Raw genomic sequence first — 15,657 nt, 5'->3', positions numbered from 1 at the left:
CCACCTGAGCAAATCTCAGCTTCTCTGAAGCCTCAGATCCCTTTCTGGTGGTTGAATCAACTCTCTCTTATTCCCATGCTCCTCCTTCCCCACCCAGCAATGACCCATTGGCACCATGGAGGATCCTTCTGCATTTTCTTAACTGTGTTGGATTCTGTGGATTCATGTAAAACTATGACACCATTTGGTATAAATCTGAGATCCCAGATCCCAGAAAGACATCAACATTTTTAACTCCCAGATGATGGTTGAGTCTAAAAGGGAAGGGAAGGTTGTTTTTGTTGTTATAGTAGGCAGGTGGAAAATGAAAGCACAAACCAAGACTTGAATGTGTGGCCATCATGAATATAAATGATGGTAGTTATTTATACAGACTATTTTTTATCTATGCACTACATCCTTGAATAATGAACCCTTGTAGGGGGCAGTTTCCAGGGTGATCCCTGGTGGTTCTATCTTCTGGAATCCATGCCCTGTAGAGCCTCCTCTCACACTGAATTGAGGATGGCCTCAATGGGGATGATCCACACAGTGTAGGGGAGTAATAGTCTGTGTCTTTGGAAGGTAGATCATGAAGAATGCTGAGCCCCACCTTGGTCTCTTGGATCAGGTGCCCAGGAAAAAGCAGCTGCCATGTGTGAGGACTCTCAAGTAGTGCCGGGGAGATGCCAATGTGGAGAGGCCTCCTGCCAACAGCCAGCACTGCTTGTCAGCCATAAGAGTGAGTGCCAGACAGTAAAAAATGTGTATTGATATCTACCCTCCTCCCTGACATAGGAACCCTAAAATCCTTGGAATCTCAGAGAGATAAGAGTTCTAGAAGCATCTCTTGTTTTACTAAGGCAACTCTGGATGGCTCCTGGATGAGGTGTTGTCACCAGGAAGAGCACCCATGGTTAGAAGCTTGGAGTCTTCAGCCTCAATCTCATTCTCCAGAGGGGACACAAGGGCAGGAAATGGAGTTAATAGCTCATCATGCCTATGTGAGGAAGCCTCCTTAAAGTGCCAGTAGCGCGGGGTCTGGAGAGCTTCTGGGTTTCTCTTGCAGATTCAGGGAGAGTGGCACACCCAGAGAAGGTATGGGAGCCTGCCCCCCTTCCCATAGGCCTCATCCTGTACATTTCTTCCACCCGGATGTCCATCTTTACCCTTTTTCATATCCTTTAATAAACTAGTAAATGTTTCTCTGAGTTCTGTGAGCTGCTTTAGCAAGTTAATCAAATCCGAGGTAAGGGTTGTGGGAGCCTCCACTCTGGAGCCGACCAGTCAGAAACACAGGTGCATAGATACCATCTGTACCTGGGGATGGGGTCTGAAGGCATTGTGGGGGGAAGTCTTGTGTGACTGAGCCCTTAGCCTGTGGTATCTGACGCTCCCTCTGGGTAGTGTTAGAATTGGGTTGAATTGTAGGACACTCGGCAGGTGTTGGAGAATTGCTTGTTGGTGTTGATGTGGGGGTCCCTCCACCATACACACATTGCAGGTAGGTCCAGAACCCTTTAAGTGTGCCATCTTGGAAGCGGGTCTTTCAATCCCAGGCCACCCATCCCATGACTACAGCCCTCAAGCCTCATGAGAAACCCCAGGTGAGGGCCACACCATCAAGTTGCTCCCAAATCCCTGACCTCCAGAAACTGGAAAAGCTAATGCATGCTTATTATTGTTTGAAGCCATGAAGTTTTGGGGTGATTCGTTCCACAACAATAGATAACTAACACACATGCACGGACTGTCTTCGGGCTGTGTTTTGTATCACCTGAACATGCAGAAAACGTGCAACTTAGAATCACTCCACCATAGCCCGTCTTGGGCGCAGTCATTTCTAAAGACCTAGGAAGGCAAAAGAAATCTAGTTTGTAATATAAGCGGCCTTATGTTCCCCTCATCCTGTAGGAGAGTCTGGAAAACTTTTCTCTTTTTCAGCCATAAAGGGAAAGGAAAGTTCAGGGCAATCAGAATGCCAGAAAAACACAGAAAGCGAAGAGGTCCACGCTCAAGATAAATAAGGAGGGCTGGAATTACTTTTCAAAGATGGCAAATGTTAGATGGTGTATTTTTCATCATTTGTCTTCATTGAAATTTGGCTCCAGTTACTAAAAAATATATGAAAGAAAATCAAGCAGAGAACACGGGGTCATGGAAAGGCCCTGGCTCCCGACACAGAACCTCAGTGCTGTTCAAATGGCTGTGGGTTTTGTTATTGCAAAACACGGTGCAGAACTGGCGCCAGTTCCAACAGGCAGAGGGAAGGAGGGCGTTTGACCCACAGGCCTGTGGATGAAGATGTGGGGGTCCAGGGAGGGGCTGCTGGTGCCCCTTCAGGGGCTGCTCCGGGACCCCACCCTGTTCTGTGTGGTGTCAGGGGGCACCCCAGCTCTTGGGGCGCTAGGGTGGACTCTGGGGAGAGCACTGATGAAATGCCTTGAGAGGTGGACAGCTTGCAGGTCCCAGCACTGGTCCTCCAACACTGGCTCCACAGGGGGAGGGGAGCTCCTGTACGGTCCTATCCTGCTCCTACCGTCTGCTTCCCATCTGGACATGGAAGTTTTGCCACCTTCTGGAGACGTCCTGGGAGGTGAGAACTGTCAGCTCTTCCCCTCACTTCCCCGCTGGCACCCTGGGGTGCTCCCCTGCATCACCCCCACCCACCCTGTTAATCTCCCTCTTAGGGCCCAGGCTGGATCCAACTTCTCCCTCATAGGATCATAGTTTCTGGGACCCCACCTTGAGGAGCCAGGTGAGTGTCGTGTTCCCTGGAGCCCCTGGCCCTGCCCCCAGGGCTTTGGTCCTAGCGGGGGTCAGAAGCAGGAGCACCCCCAGGCTCCCCCTCAGAGCCCACCTGCTAGCTTCTCCCTGCTTCTCTAGGAAGGAGCACAGCTGACAAGGCATCGCCTTTATTCCTGCTGCTCTGCTTCCTGATGCAACCTCATGGCTCTCACCTCACTATTTATACTCAAAGTACGGCCCTCGGAATTCCAAGGAAAACCTTTTCTCACTCAACAGAGCCTAGATCTTATAAATCAAAAGCGTTTCAGCTTTCAGACTAATGCCTTAGTCATACAAGTACAAAAGTATTCAAGATCTCAAAAGTCAAGAAAATGACTTTTTCTTCCCTGAGGCAAAGCCTCTGACGTACAAACAGGAATGATGAAGAGCTATTCGGGAGACGGAGGAGGAGCGGGGAAGAGGAGGGTGAGGAGGAGGAGGAAGAGGAGGAGGAGGAGGATAGAGAGGAGAGGGGAGGAGAGAAGGAAGAGGAGGAGGAGGGGGAGGAAGGAAAGGGGGAAGAAGGAGGAGGGTGGGGAGGGGGATGGGGAGGAGTACATGGAGGTAGTACCTGGGAGCATGTTCCGTTTCCTGCATCCCTCACGTGGCCTCCCACAGCCTCAGAGCCCCGGCCTCCTTGTCACCCCCAGCACCTGCCCCTTCCTACCACTTCGCCCACACACGCCCACTGTCTACTGGCCAGTCCTCCCAGGTTCCCCATCTCCCCACCTGCTGGGGGGCCTGGCAGCAGAACAGGTAAGACCCTGAATGACAAACAAGTGCTCCATCCTGGTCACTGACCACCACTCGCTCCGGCTAAGGGGCCAGCGCAGGAGGCCGGGGCTATGCGGGCTTACCCTGCACCTGCTGCGCCGTGGGCGGCCGGGGCTGGAGGGGCGAGGGTGGCAGGCACAGGGAGGTCCCGCTCCCCAGGGCTCAGGGCAGCCCCCATGTGTCAGCTGAACCATTGCCATCTTTTGACGCCCTGCGTGTGTAACTCCTGGGTCCCCGGGGCAGGCGAGCGCGGGAGGTTCTCCGCTGTGGCCGTGCTGTGTGGGCGATGCAGGAGGACGTCGGATCTGTGCCCGGGGGTCAAGCTGGAGAGGTTTGTCCACACAGAGCCAGAACCCCGAAGGGCCTGGTGAGCCAGGAGCGAGAGCAGTCTCTGAAGGAGAGGCAGGTGGCGAGGCGGCGCAGAGCCTTTCTGGCACATTCTTCCTGCAAGGCTTCATCCAAATGGGAGCCTGGAAGTGACTTCACTTCCTCCTCTTCCTCTGCGACGGCCACTGCGGCTCAGGCTGACCCAGGCTGGCCACTGTCGCGGGGAGTGGGGAGGCTGGGCCATCTCCTTCTCCATGTACGGAACCCGACACTTGCCACTTCAACCTTGGGCTCGGCTGCCGAGAAAGGGTCCCCCCGGACTCTACCCATGAGGTCGGTCCTTGCCTCACTGTGTGTCTCGGCCTCTCCCACGGTAGGGGCTTGCCAGGCTTTATCCGGTTGCCCTCCTTCCGTAGGACCAAGTCCCGTGGACAGGGCCTGCCTGACTTCTCTCCACTTTTCTGCAGATTCGAGTCCCCACATTAACATCCTAGCTTCACCCCTTACTCATGCTGGAACCCCCGAGGCAGGAGCCGGAGCCCTCATGTCATTAGCCAAAGCTACAGTAACCTGACTTCCCCCGAAGGCAGGCGCCCAGCTGATTTATGATGCTGGCTAGAATCAGCCTGCCCATGAGCTGTGTGTCCCTGTGTTATCAATTTTTTTTTTGGTCATTTCAAAAGATATATTGTTACAATTAATCACAGCGCAAATACACTTGCAAAAGCTTTTTCTTCTTTCTTTTAGGATGAAATAGGAATCATTCGCTACCTCTGACCAGGCAACAAGCACGCTCACAGGAAAGCTCATCGTGAGCCAGCAAGAGGCATCTAAATGTCACAGATGAGGCTCGTGATGGGGACTCGAAAGGTGGCCAGCAAGCCTTCCCTGGAGACCAAAGCCATCCTCGCCGCAGTCCCTGCCTGCCCCACCGCGGGAGGCTGCCAGGGCTCCTGTTCACCCGAGACGCCTCGCCACCTGCTGGGACGCGCAGCACGGAGGGAGCAGACCACAGGCTCCGCTGCCAGAGTTGCCCCCGCTCACGGGGCACCGGGAGCCCATGCGTCTCCCTGAGCTGAAACGTATGGACTTCAGCAGGACCGAGGCCGGGCTTCCTCCCTGCGTTTTTGGGGGGCCTCGTGAAGCACACGCCTGGGATTTCTCTCTGCTCCCTGGGTGCTCATCCTGTGTGGGAGCAAGGTGAAGTCTTGGTGTTGAACGTGGTTCTAGATCCGGGTTTGAATCCGGGTAAGCCTCCAATACTTACCCTGCTCCCCTCTCAAGCAGGTGGTTGGTCACCTTACAAGGATTTTGTCCCAGCTGGGCCTTCAGTGGATGGTGCCCGGCTCTTTGTCTCTTACCAGATTTGGAGCTGGGGTATGCAGGGAGCGGGGAGGTGTTGGAAAATGAGGGAAGATCCTGATTATAACAGAGGCGGAACTCCTAAGACCAGCGACTCTGGGATCTCTCACTGTTGGTTTGTATTCATGACGCTCTCTGAGGAGGAACGCCCCAGAGAAAACACCCCCTCTTCCCCAAAGCAGAATGCCATTCACAGGGGAGTTTGGGATGGGGACTACATGGGATGGTCTCCAACTGACGATGTTCTAACTGATGATTTTTTGACTTCATGATGTTTGCATTTCGGTATAAACTACTGGAATTTTGAATCTGGATCTTGTCCCAGGCTAGCAACATGCTGTCTGGTCCTCTCTTGTGATGCTGGCCAGTGGCCCCGGGGCCTTAGCACCTGTCAGTCAGGCGATCATGAGGGAAAACAGGTGACACAGTGACAGCCATTTATACCCGAGAACCACACTGGTGTTCACTTTCAGTACAGCACTCAGTAAGCCACACGAGCTGTTCAAGATGTCATAAGATGGGCTTCGAGTGAGATGGCTTTGCCCGACCGTGGGCTGATGCCTGACCATGGGCTGATGTACATGCTCCGAGCATGTCAGAGGGTGGCTCAGCCAACCTAGTATGTTAGGTTAGGTGTCTGAAACGCATTTGCGACTTACCAGTATTTTCAGCTTATGGCAGGTTTATCGGGATGAAACCCCATCCTAAGCTGAGATGAGGATCTACATGTGAAAATGCAAGCAGAACGAGTCAAAAATATATCAGATGCAACTACGGTAAAGCTTAGAAGGATACTCATAGCTTTAAATGCTTATCTTAGAAAAAAAGAAAAAAAAATGAAATCAATAACCTAAGTGTTCACAAAGAGAATCTTGGAAAATAAGAGCAAACTAAATCCGAGGCAAGCGGAAGAAATTAAATCATAAATACTGGCGTGAAAGTCAGTGACACTGAAACAGGAAAACAAGAGAAAATCAATTAAATCAAAAGCCATTTGTCTGAAAACCAGCAAAATTGGCAAACCTCAAGCTAGATTAAACAGAGTAAGTGAGGAAAGACACAGATCACCGAAACCATGAACGAAGGAGAGGAAATCGCCACTGACGGCTCAGAAATAAAAAAGACTACAAGGGAAGACTGCAAACAGCTTTATGCCAACAAACCCAACGACTTGAAGTGGACAAGTCCCTAGAAACTTAAGAAGAAATAGAAAATCCAAAAGGATCTATAACAAGTTAAAAAAAAATTAAATTAGCCATTAAAAATCTTCTCAGAGAGAAATGCCAGGCCCAAAGAATTGAATGAAACATTTAAAGAGGAGAAATCGCCAAGACTCCAAAAACTCTTCCAGAAAATAAAAGAAGAAGATGAGCTTTCCAGCTCGCTCCATACGGTAGCACCCTGATGAAGACGTGAAAAGAAAAGTCCATGCTAACATCCCTTGTAAATTCAGAGGGAAAAATTCTCACCAGAATGTTAGCAAGCTGGATGCAACAACGGTGCGAAGGGTCACACGCAGGGAACGCAGGAGCTCTCCGCCTGCGCTGGACACTCCGCTGGAGTGTCCGGGCCCTCGTGCAAACACTGCCTTGACCATGAAGCCACTCCTGACACCCAGACATGTGTGATGGCTCAGCCTGGAAGCGGCCTCTCAAACCCAGGAAACTGCCCACCTCTGCGGCCACTCGGAGCCAAGTCCTCCCCTCGCTCTGGGGAGGTGCCCCGGCCACACCACCTGCTCCCTTCTCCTGGAAATCACTTTGAATCCATCATCTGATCTCTGAGCCCCAGCCCCTCGCCTCTAGGAGCAGAAATGGTGACAATGATTTACTCACCAGGCAGCTGCGGGGACTGATGTACCACTGGATGGGGGCCCACTGCCCTCACGGAACCAGGGCGCTCAGCAGGGGTGGCTGCGGGGAGTGTGGGGCTGGGCCGGGCCAGCTGGTGGGCGGTCCTCAGGTGAGCCCAGGGCAGGGGATGGTGGGGGAACAGGATGGGAAGCAGCCGTGAACCACCCAGTGAGGACGAGACATAGGAGCCGGGCCCTGGCGGGTGTGGGCACCAGACGTGAGCATATTGTTCACCTGGTGCAGCAGCAGCCCATGTGCTCAGCCCACTGTTGCTGCTGTGGCTTCCTGTGTTGAAGTACCTTTCTGGGCCCAGGATGGAGCTGCAGCCTGCCCGGGCACCCAGTTAGCCCACCGAGGCCGAGAGCACCCAGGAACTCAGCCTGTTCCATCGGAATCCTGCACCAGGTGTCTCACGGCCACAAGGTGGGCTGGGTCGTGGACAGACAGGTGCGTCCTCCCCTCCATGTGGGAGGCCTTGCTGCCCCTGCCCACTTCACGAAAGGTGTTATGCCCACTGCCCTGTCCCCTTCAATCGTGTTTGGGTGGATTCATCAGTTCCCCTTGGGACACTCATGCAGGTGCCACCTGCTGCCAGCACAGCCAGGGGAGGTCTGCACACCAGCTCCTCAGTGCCAGGCTCAGCGCCAGGCTCAGCATTGCATATGTGATCTCCTTCGGGCTGATCTGGTGAGCGTCTGGGCAGCCACCACCGTGTCCTGTCCTGTCACACCTACCTGCTTTGCTGGGATACATAGCATTCTGCTCCATGGAGGGGTCCAGGTGCTCAGAGGCTAGATTTTGGGTGAGACACTTGAAGCTGAGTTCAGGTGGAGCCTTAGGTGGTAGGGACACAGCTGTACAGATGGGGGTGGAGAGTCTGCTGCCCGGTGCTGGGTGAAGCCTGGCTCCAGGGTTCCCTCTGCCCACAGCGATTTGGGTGGGGGTGGTGACAAACCCAAGTAGAAGCAACTAAGCAGGTGGTGCACTTTGAGGCTCTTTCCTTCAATTTCAAGACTGGACCGGGGGTCTGGCGAGGAAGCACTTTGATCTCCATGGGACCAAAGCCCTGGATTACAAACAAAGGAAGCAAACACATACATGTTTACTTGGCATGGTTTGGTCTAAGGAAGCATCTTTGTTTACCCTTTATTTAAAGAACGCAGGCGCGCCGGCCCACCTCGAGGCAGGCACCCTCCACATCATGATGTCAGCCTGTGTCCTGCAAGCGGAGGGCCAGGATGCGAAGTCTGCAGGGCCCCGACTACACGTCACAGCCCCCAGCGAGAAGGCCACAGTGAGAATCCGGGGCGAGGCTTCCTTTTTCTGTAAGTGGGGAATTCGCCATAGGAGAAGGGGCAAGGGTCTCCAGGGTGCTCCCCGGCAGCTTAGCGGGACCCGAGGAGGCCTAACAGGGCCCAGAGCAGCTGGGGGCCCTTTGCCCCAGCACCCCCTTACAGGACAGGAGCCCTGATAGCTGGGGCCCAAAGCCCACCTCTGCCCAAGAGCTGGCACTGGCTGCCGTCCTGCTGTTAAGCAGAGAGACAGGGTCCCCAATAAATGACAACGTCATGTATTTATGCAGTGGTCTCTGTCGCCATGGGGCTGCCTGAACTTCTAGACAAAGAGGCAGTCTTAAGGTCATAAGAAAAATAGTGAGAACAAGGAAACCCACTGGAAATCCAAGGGACCACATGCAGACATGCACCGCAGTTGTCGAGGGCAATGTCATCTCTTATCTGCTCCCTTGCATGCCTGGGAGACGCAGCATTATCTTTCAGCAGCAGGGCTCACAGCTTTGGGCCCTAACCAAGCCTGGCTCCAGGAGCGTGGCCTGGCTGTTCTCAGGCCCTGCAATGGCCCCCTCACTGGCTCTGGCTCTGAGGCAGGCAAAGCTGTGCTCATCCAGCCTCTGACCTCTCCTGATGCTGCCCTGGGAGGGGGAAATTTCTGAGACTGTTCCACATGTTCACTGAATGGAGACACAGAAGATGCTTTCTTAGGAGGGCCGCACCCTGGCTCACAAAAGAGCAGACTCCTTCAGAAGAATAGTCTCAGGACCCGGGCAGGTGGAGGAGGGCCCAGCACGCACAGGACCTGGGCAGATGGAGGGCGTCTAAGCACACACAGGACCTGGGCAGGTGGAGGGGGGACCAGCACGCACAGGACCTGGGTGGGTGAAGCGGGGATGGAGTTCTACACAGTTGGGTCCTGTGACCTTGGGCTCTTGGCTGACTTTGGCTCGGGATCCAATCCCTTGGAGTACAAAGATCCATCTCCTTTTCCTTGCAGGGTGCCCTCACCCACTCTTCTTTTCTCCTGTTCCAAACCAGGCCCAGGACCCACTGATGAAGAGGGTGGGGAGGGGGCAGAGACAATTGCTTGAATGCAGACACCCCTGGTTCCCAGGTTCTCATTTCTTGGTGCTGGTCCTGACCAGAGGTGGGCAACACCTGGAGCTTTGAGACCCTGTTTCTCAGGGTCAGTCAGGGGTGCCAGAGCAGATGCATCAATATGTGGGTCAATGAAGGGTTTTACAGAAAGAGCTGAGCGAGGGAGTGAGGTGGATGTCAGCAGTGCCCCTGCCACACACTCCTGTCCTTCGTTTCTTGGGCTCACGTTCAGCAACATCACCCCTGCCCCTCTCTGCTGGGCACGGGGCCTCAAGGAGTCACAGGGCTGTGCACCCGGAGATGTGCCAAGTCAAGGGTATGACGTAGAATAAACCTGGGCCCTGACCTGCCAGCTGACCCCCATGTGCCTGGCTCGCAGGGCAGGGGGAGGAGACCTTTCCCCGACCTTCCCCCATGACCCAGACAATGAAGCTGTTCATGAGGTCACACGACCCATGAGGAGTTTCCTAGGAGGGGATCCACATGCAGGCAAGCCAAGAGCGTTTCTGTTCAGAGAAATAAGAGAGGAGCCAAGCGTGTGTTGCAAGGGAACCCCTAAAGGAAAAGGAAGCGTGAGCATGTTCTGCACACCCAGAGGCACTCGCAGCTAGCAGGCACGGCTTCGTGCCTCGTGGGGTCCAGGGAGGCAGGCTGAAAACCCATATACTAAGGTGTTTATGAAGTATTTTTGGATGTATCTGTGCCGATTCTGGAATTGGGGGAGGATACTGGGCATCAGGTGAGCAGGCCCAGGTTTCAGACCATCACCCCCTGGCAGCACCACGGTGCCTCCTGTGACCCTGGGTCCCCAAGGAAGGAGACCCTCACACAGACTCACGAGGCCTGACAGGCTCCCCAGGGGGCCCTGCTGGCAGCAGTTTGGCCAAGCCATCTGTGCGGCCCCGTATTGTCCATCCAATGGGGATCTCAAACAGGCCATGATAGACGGGATCGCTGTTACCATCTATTGCTCCTTCCTGTAATAGCATTAGAATTCCCCATCCATCGTCTTGTGGCTTGGCCTGTGCATCCCACGGGAGAAGTGGGGAGTCGGCGTGCAGACTGCGCGCGGCTGTAGGACCAGCACTGGTCAGTGAGAGGTACGTGGAAGCAGGGCTGCCGTGTCAGTGGAGCCTGGACTTACAGACCCATCCAGAGGCCTCGGGTCTCTTCTTCATGGCCTGCTTCTCCGGGTCTTTGCTCAGTGGTCACCTAACACAGGCCACCATGGACTCTCTTCACACTAACCCCGTAGTACCTCCATCCCCTGGCTCCCACCACCCTCTACCCCCTGGCTTAGGTTCGTGCTGCGAGGATGAGCAATTCTCTCCATCTCCTACTGCAGTCCACTACTTCAAACAGCAGGGATCCTGACAGTCTGTCCTTAAAATTCCAAACACAGCACGGTGTTTCTTGCTTTCTTTTCATCTGCAACAGGCCATATATGCCATTGCTGCTATCTACTCGCTCAGAAGGTTCTGGAACCTGTGACTTGCTGAGAGTGGACACAAAGGTCCGACCTGACCATGCTGTGAGCCCTCTGAAGGCTGTCTTATAGATCTCTCTATCTCTGCCACCACACCAAGCACCCAATTCAGCAGACGTCCCCAAAATATATTGGATAAAGAGCCTTTCAGGAAAGTGAGTTTTATGTTATGTTTAAATCCACATGTCAGAAAGTGGAGCCAATCCCGGAAACCAAGACACGCCTTTGGATAATACGAGGAACTGGCTTTTGGTTTGTCAGGTTTTGTGCTTTGCAGCCGGAGGGTGGCAGTGCTAGAGGGCATCGAGGCGCTGTGGGAGGTCAACCCAAAACAGCACCAACCCCCCGGACAATTGTGAGTTTACCAAGAGACCAGAGACCGGCTGAGAGAGCAGAGTGGGGTCAGAGGGCACAAGATGGAACAGGGTTCTGGAGGGCACAGTGGCCGTGGGCAGACTTGGAGTGGCCACCAGTGCACCTGCCGCTGTGGCTTCCAGGCCTATGGCCACGTGTGTGGTCTGAAGAGGGGGACAGTGCCAGCCGCTTCAGCCACCTTTCCTGTTAGCAGGTGTGGCAACCACGCCATGACTCAAGCTACTTGACCTCAGAGTAACACACCAGAATAAGTATAAGGTCCCCCTTTCCTGCACTGGGTGCAAAATTGAGGACTGTCTGGAGCCTTCTTGGGGGGCACTGGAGCCTGCCCAGAAAGCATGCCAATCCTGGGAAATAGTTTTCAGAAACAGCATAGTCCCTTCTCAGCTAGTAACAGATCCTGTTACCAGGAAGCTGTCCTGTGAATTCTCACTTCGGAAGATCAGTGTGTAGAAAAGAAAGAGGCAATAAGCCTCCCTTCACACAAGGACAGGGAGCAAAGCTGGCCAAGGCTGTCCTTCCTGTAGACGTTGTTGCCTGCGGAGGGAGCCTGGAAGGAGATGGACACTTGGGTCTGCACCAGGCTCCGGCCCTGCCCAGCAGCAAGAATTTAAGTGCTAACTTGCTGTGTCTCGGTCTTCCCATTAAGACTATTACAGCCCTCATTTCACTGCTTTCAGAACTCCTGTGTGTTGGGGGACCAGATGATGGGGTCAGGTCTCCGGGCTGCACCCCTCGTGGCTGGGGCTGGATCCTGCCGGGGTCAGCGCTGGGCCAAGTCCAGCTCTGAACAGCTGTAGAGAGTAAATCCACCTTTTGGGGTCAGGGCACCTGAGGCTTCCCGGGTGGGATGGAAATCTGCTTAGCTCCATAAACACCTCGTCCACCCCCCAGGAAACAGCAGAAAGCTTGGCGTGAAGAGCGCAGGGACACTGTATGGGACTCACAGCCTTCCCGGAGCACCTGCTGCTTGTCCCTGTGTAGATGCTGCCTGAAATACCTCACTGAGTTACTGGGCAGCTAGAAACTTGCTTATAGTTATTTGCACTGGGAACCTGACTCCCATTTCATAACATAAACATGAAGTTTTTATTATTATTATTTTGCATGGCTTTAATGTTCCAAGAATGCAACTATTACAAAGATTGAACTTTATTTTGTCGGGACATTTTCTGGAATTTATTCACTATGTTGGAAAATCGTGTCATGGTAGCACGAGAGCTGCCCACACACTGCCCTTCCACCCCAGCTCTTCTCGAGTTCCCGAGGGGCTGTGTATGGTGAACGCACACATCTGCTGATCCACGACCCCTTATCTGCAATTCTAAAATCCAGCTTGAATCCAGAAAGCTTGAAACCCAGCGGTTATTTCTGTCTAGTGACCCAATCTGACTTGAACCAACAGGGGTGCCCCCAGAGAGCACAAGGCCCCGGACGCAAGTTTTTGCTGGACCCCTGACTACACACACATTACGAATGACCCCAAATCAGCACGTCAGCAGGGTCCTGACACATACATGGTTCTGCAAAAGAGATGCTATGCTTGCAGCGAGAGCAGTCTGCTGGCCTAAAATGAGGGCTCGGCCCCAGGGGCCCAGAGTAAAGCCACAGGCAAGTCCCAGGGCTTCTTGGGGCACCCAGCATGGAGCAGAGGGTCAGAGGGCTGGGAACCAGGGCCCAGCTGGGCTGAGGCCGGGCTCTAGGCCCTCCACCCTGGGGACACTGGAGGACACAACAAAGACCTAAAGGGTGGGCTCCCGTGTGGCCGGGCTGGTGCTGTGAGCTCACTGACCTCTTAAACACCCATTTTGTGTGACTGTTCATACATTTTAGCTTCAGAAACGTTCTTTGACTAGAAGATACTGTGCCAGCTGTAAGGGTGTTGACCTGAGATGCACAGAACAAGCACAGTATTACCATTAAAAAGTCCTTAAAAGTGTAAATCCCCAAATACATCTACTCAAAGGTTTCAGATAAGACATTATAAACCTTCTTTCTAGTGTAACCGTGCTTGAGAATTTACATATTAAATATGTAAACACACTATTTTTTTTAATGAAGTGTCTTTTTTTTTCTTTTTACACCGTGGTGAAAGCATTATGTAGATTTGCTTGTTATTTTTATTATTTATTTATTTATTTAAGATTTTATTTATTTATTTATGAGAGACAGAGAGAGAGAGAGAGAGAGAGAGGCAGAGGCACAGGCAGAGGGAGAAGCAGGCTCCACGCAGGGACTTGGGACTTGATTCACGACCCAGGGGCTGAAGGCAGCACTAAAGCACTGAGCCACCTGGGCTGCCCTAGATTTGCTTTTTAAATTCTGTGCCTGACTAGGCAATATTTCCTATGAATTAGACTCAATATGGCAAAGCAGTATCAGACTGTCAGCAATGTCAGGATTCCGAGGGAGGGCTGGGAGGGGGCGGGGGCTCGCTGCCGAATCCGGAACCAGGGCCACAGCGAAGCGGGCCTGGCGCATCCCGGCCTCCTCGCCCAGACCTGGTGAAGCGCTGCATCAGGCTGGGCACGACCCGGGGACTTCCACGCTGGGGCCCTTGTGCGATAATCACATCAGGCCCAAGGGACATCTTACTGAGCGATGATGAGAGCTGGTTGATCAGTGGATGGGAGGTGGCACTGCACGCCGGGCGCTGGGACGCAGTGGTGCCCAGGAGCACAGCAGCCGTGCTGACAATAGCCTCGCCAGACCCCAAAGCGGAAATAAATTCTGCTGGCTCGAGAAATCAGAGGGAGAAGGTTTAAGTCCAAATAGAAAGTGCAGCCCCTCAGGGGTTTTGTGCTACCTGCTGTCAGAACGCGGAACACAGGGGAGCTTAGGAAACAGGCTCCCAGTCTGGGGACAGGGACAGCCAGGCTCTGACGTCCTGCACCAGGTGCCTGCACATCCTATTTCTAATAGCAGGTGGCTCTGGGGGAAAAGACCTGGTCTCTAGCCCCCTACCCATCCGTCTCCCTGTGCGGCCTCGCTCTTACCCTGGCTGATCCCCTCTGCATGGCTGGGATTTGGGTGCCAACTACTGGGGTTCCCAGGTACCCGCAGTCTGAGCAACATCGGGCCCGCAGAGAACCTCCCAGAGTGTCCGGCAGCCCCTCGGCTGTCGTCATGTCTGTGGCCCTCAGAACCACCTGCAGGAGCGCCCTTGCTGCCGAGGGGAGGAGGCGTGGTAGGCCGAGCATGCTGCTTCTCATCTTCCTCCTGCCCTGGGCCTGGGCCCACCTGTGAGCTCCCCGCCCCAATGGGCCCTGAGCAGCCAGCAAGCCCCTGAGGGACTCCAAGGAGCCACGTAGTTCAAACCCAGGCCGACACACACAGTCCACCCCACCCCTCTTGCAGCCGGTCCCCGCACCGCCTGCCCCTGAGTTACAAAAACAAAGATGTGCGAGTCCCGCTAATGCAAACAGCATAAGCAGAGTCTGCTTGGGGGGGAGGCGGGGGGTGCGTCCGGAGCCGGGCTGCCCTGCAGGATCCCCCTGGCCGTCTGCGCCAGACCCAGCCTGTGCGGGAACTTGACCTCCAAGCTGATCCGCAGAGACAGGACCCCCCGACCCCCTCCCCCAAACAAGTGTACATGCCCTCCCAGTGCCCGAAAATAGAGCATGTGGTGAAACAATGATCTGACGCTGACTAAGCAAGTGAAGCTGGTCCCTTGCCACGCTGGCTCACACAGCAACACCTCCTAGCTCACCCCAGCCTCCCGGATGCTGAAGGAAAACCTCCTCACGAGTGGGGTATGGCTCTAAAAGCATGTGGATTGTGTGCTTCGAAGCAGCCTGCGATCATTTCTGGCTGCTTGGTGCCCTTCGGGGGCTCCTCAGCCCTGAGTGGATGGTTTATAGACTCAGCCTCCAGAGGCCACCATGCGGGCCTAGAAAGGGTTAATGCTGAGGGTAATCAGCATTCCAATTACGATCTTCCTTCCTACCCCCTTATTAGAAAAACCGTGTCTCCAGAGAATCTGTTCTCACTAACAGTGAATATGAAGCCTTTAAAATAACCCGGCGTTAGGTTTTCTGGAGGAAGCCGTCTGGCTCCCTTCGGGGGTGTTTGGAAACATCTGAGGGGCGTTTTTAGTTTTCACAGAAACTGGGGGTGCTCGAGGCCCCAGGGATACTTGACATCCTGCAATCCAAGGATTTCTGCAAAATGAAGGATTGTCCTGCCAGAAACGCCCATAGAGCTCCTAATGAGAAACACTGGTTTGTCATTAAAAAAGGAGAGAGACAAAGTAAAAAACAACAACAATGGAATGTTGTTTTCTTTTCTCTTTACAAGAAAGTTCTCTCCTTAGGCAAGCTCACTG

At 53.8% G+C, this 15,657-nt stretch overlaps 2 long non-coding RNA genes across 2 annotated transcripts; both read left to right on the top strand.

The window, feature by feature from the left end:
- Positions 1-405: 405 nt before the first annotated feature.
- Positions 406-1,183, top strand: LOC140635729 (uncharacterized). Its single transcript, XR_012033076.1, has 2 exons — positions 406-721; positions 843-1,183. It is a non-coding gene; the product is annotated as an uncharacterized lncRNA (long non-coding RNA).
- Positions 1,184-2,514: 1,331 nt separating this feature from the next.
- On the top strand, positions 2,515-13,234 carry LOC140635731 (uncharacterized). Its single transcript, XR_012033078.1, has 5 exons — positions 2,515-2,575; positions 2,670-2,737; positions 4,615-5,115; positions 8,239-8,407; positions 10,910-13,234. It is a non-coding gene; the product is annotated as an uncharacterized lncRNA (long non-coding RNA).
- The last annotated feature ends 2,423 nt before the right edge of the window (positions 13,235-15,657 follow it).

Source organism: Canis lupus, chromosome 1, assembly GCF_048164855.1.
Source record: "Canis lupus baileyi chromosome 1, mCanLup2.hap1, whole genome shotgun sequence".
Lineage (NCBI taxonomy): Eukaryota > Metazoa > Chordata > Mammalia > Carnivora > Canidae > Canis > Canis lupus.
Note: the sequence above shows the minus strand (reverse complement) of the source record. Positions and strands in the feature narration are given on the sequence as shown.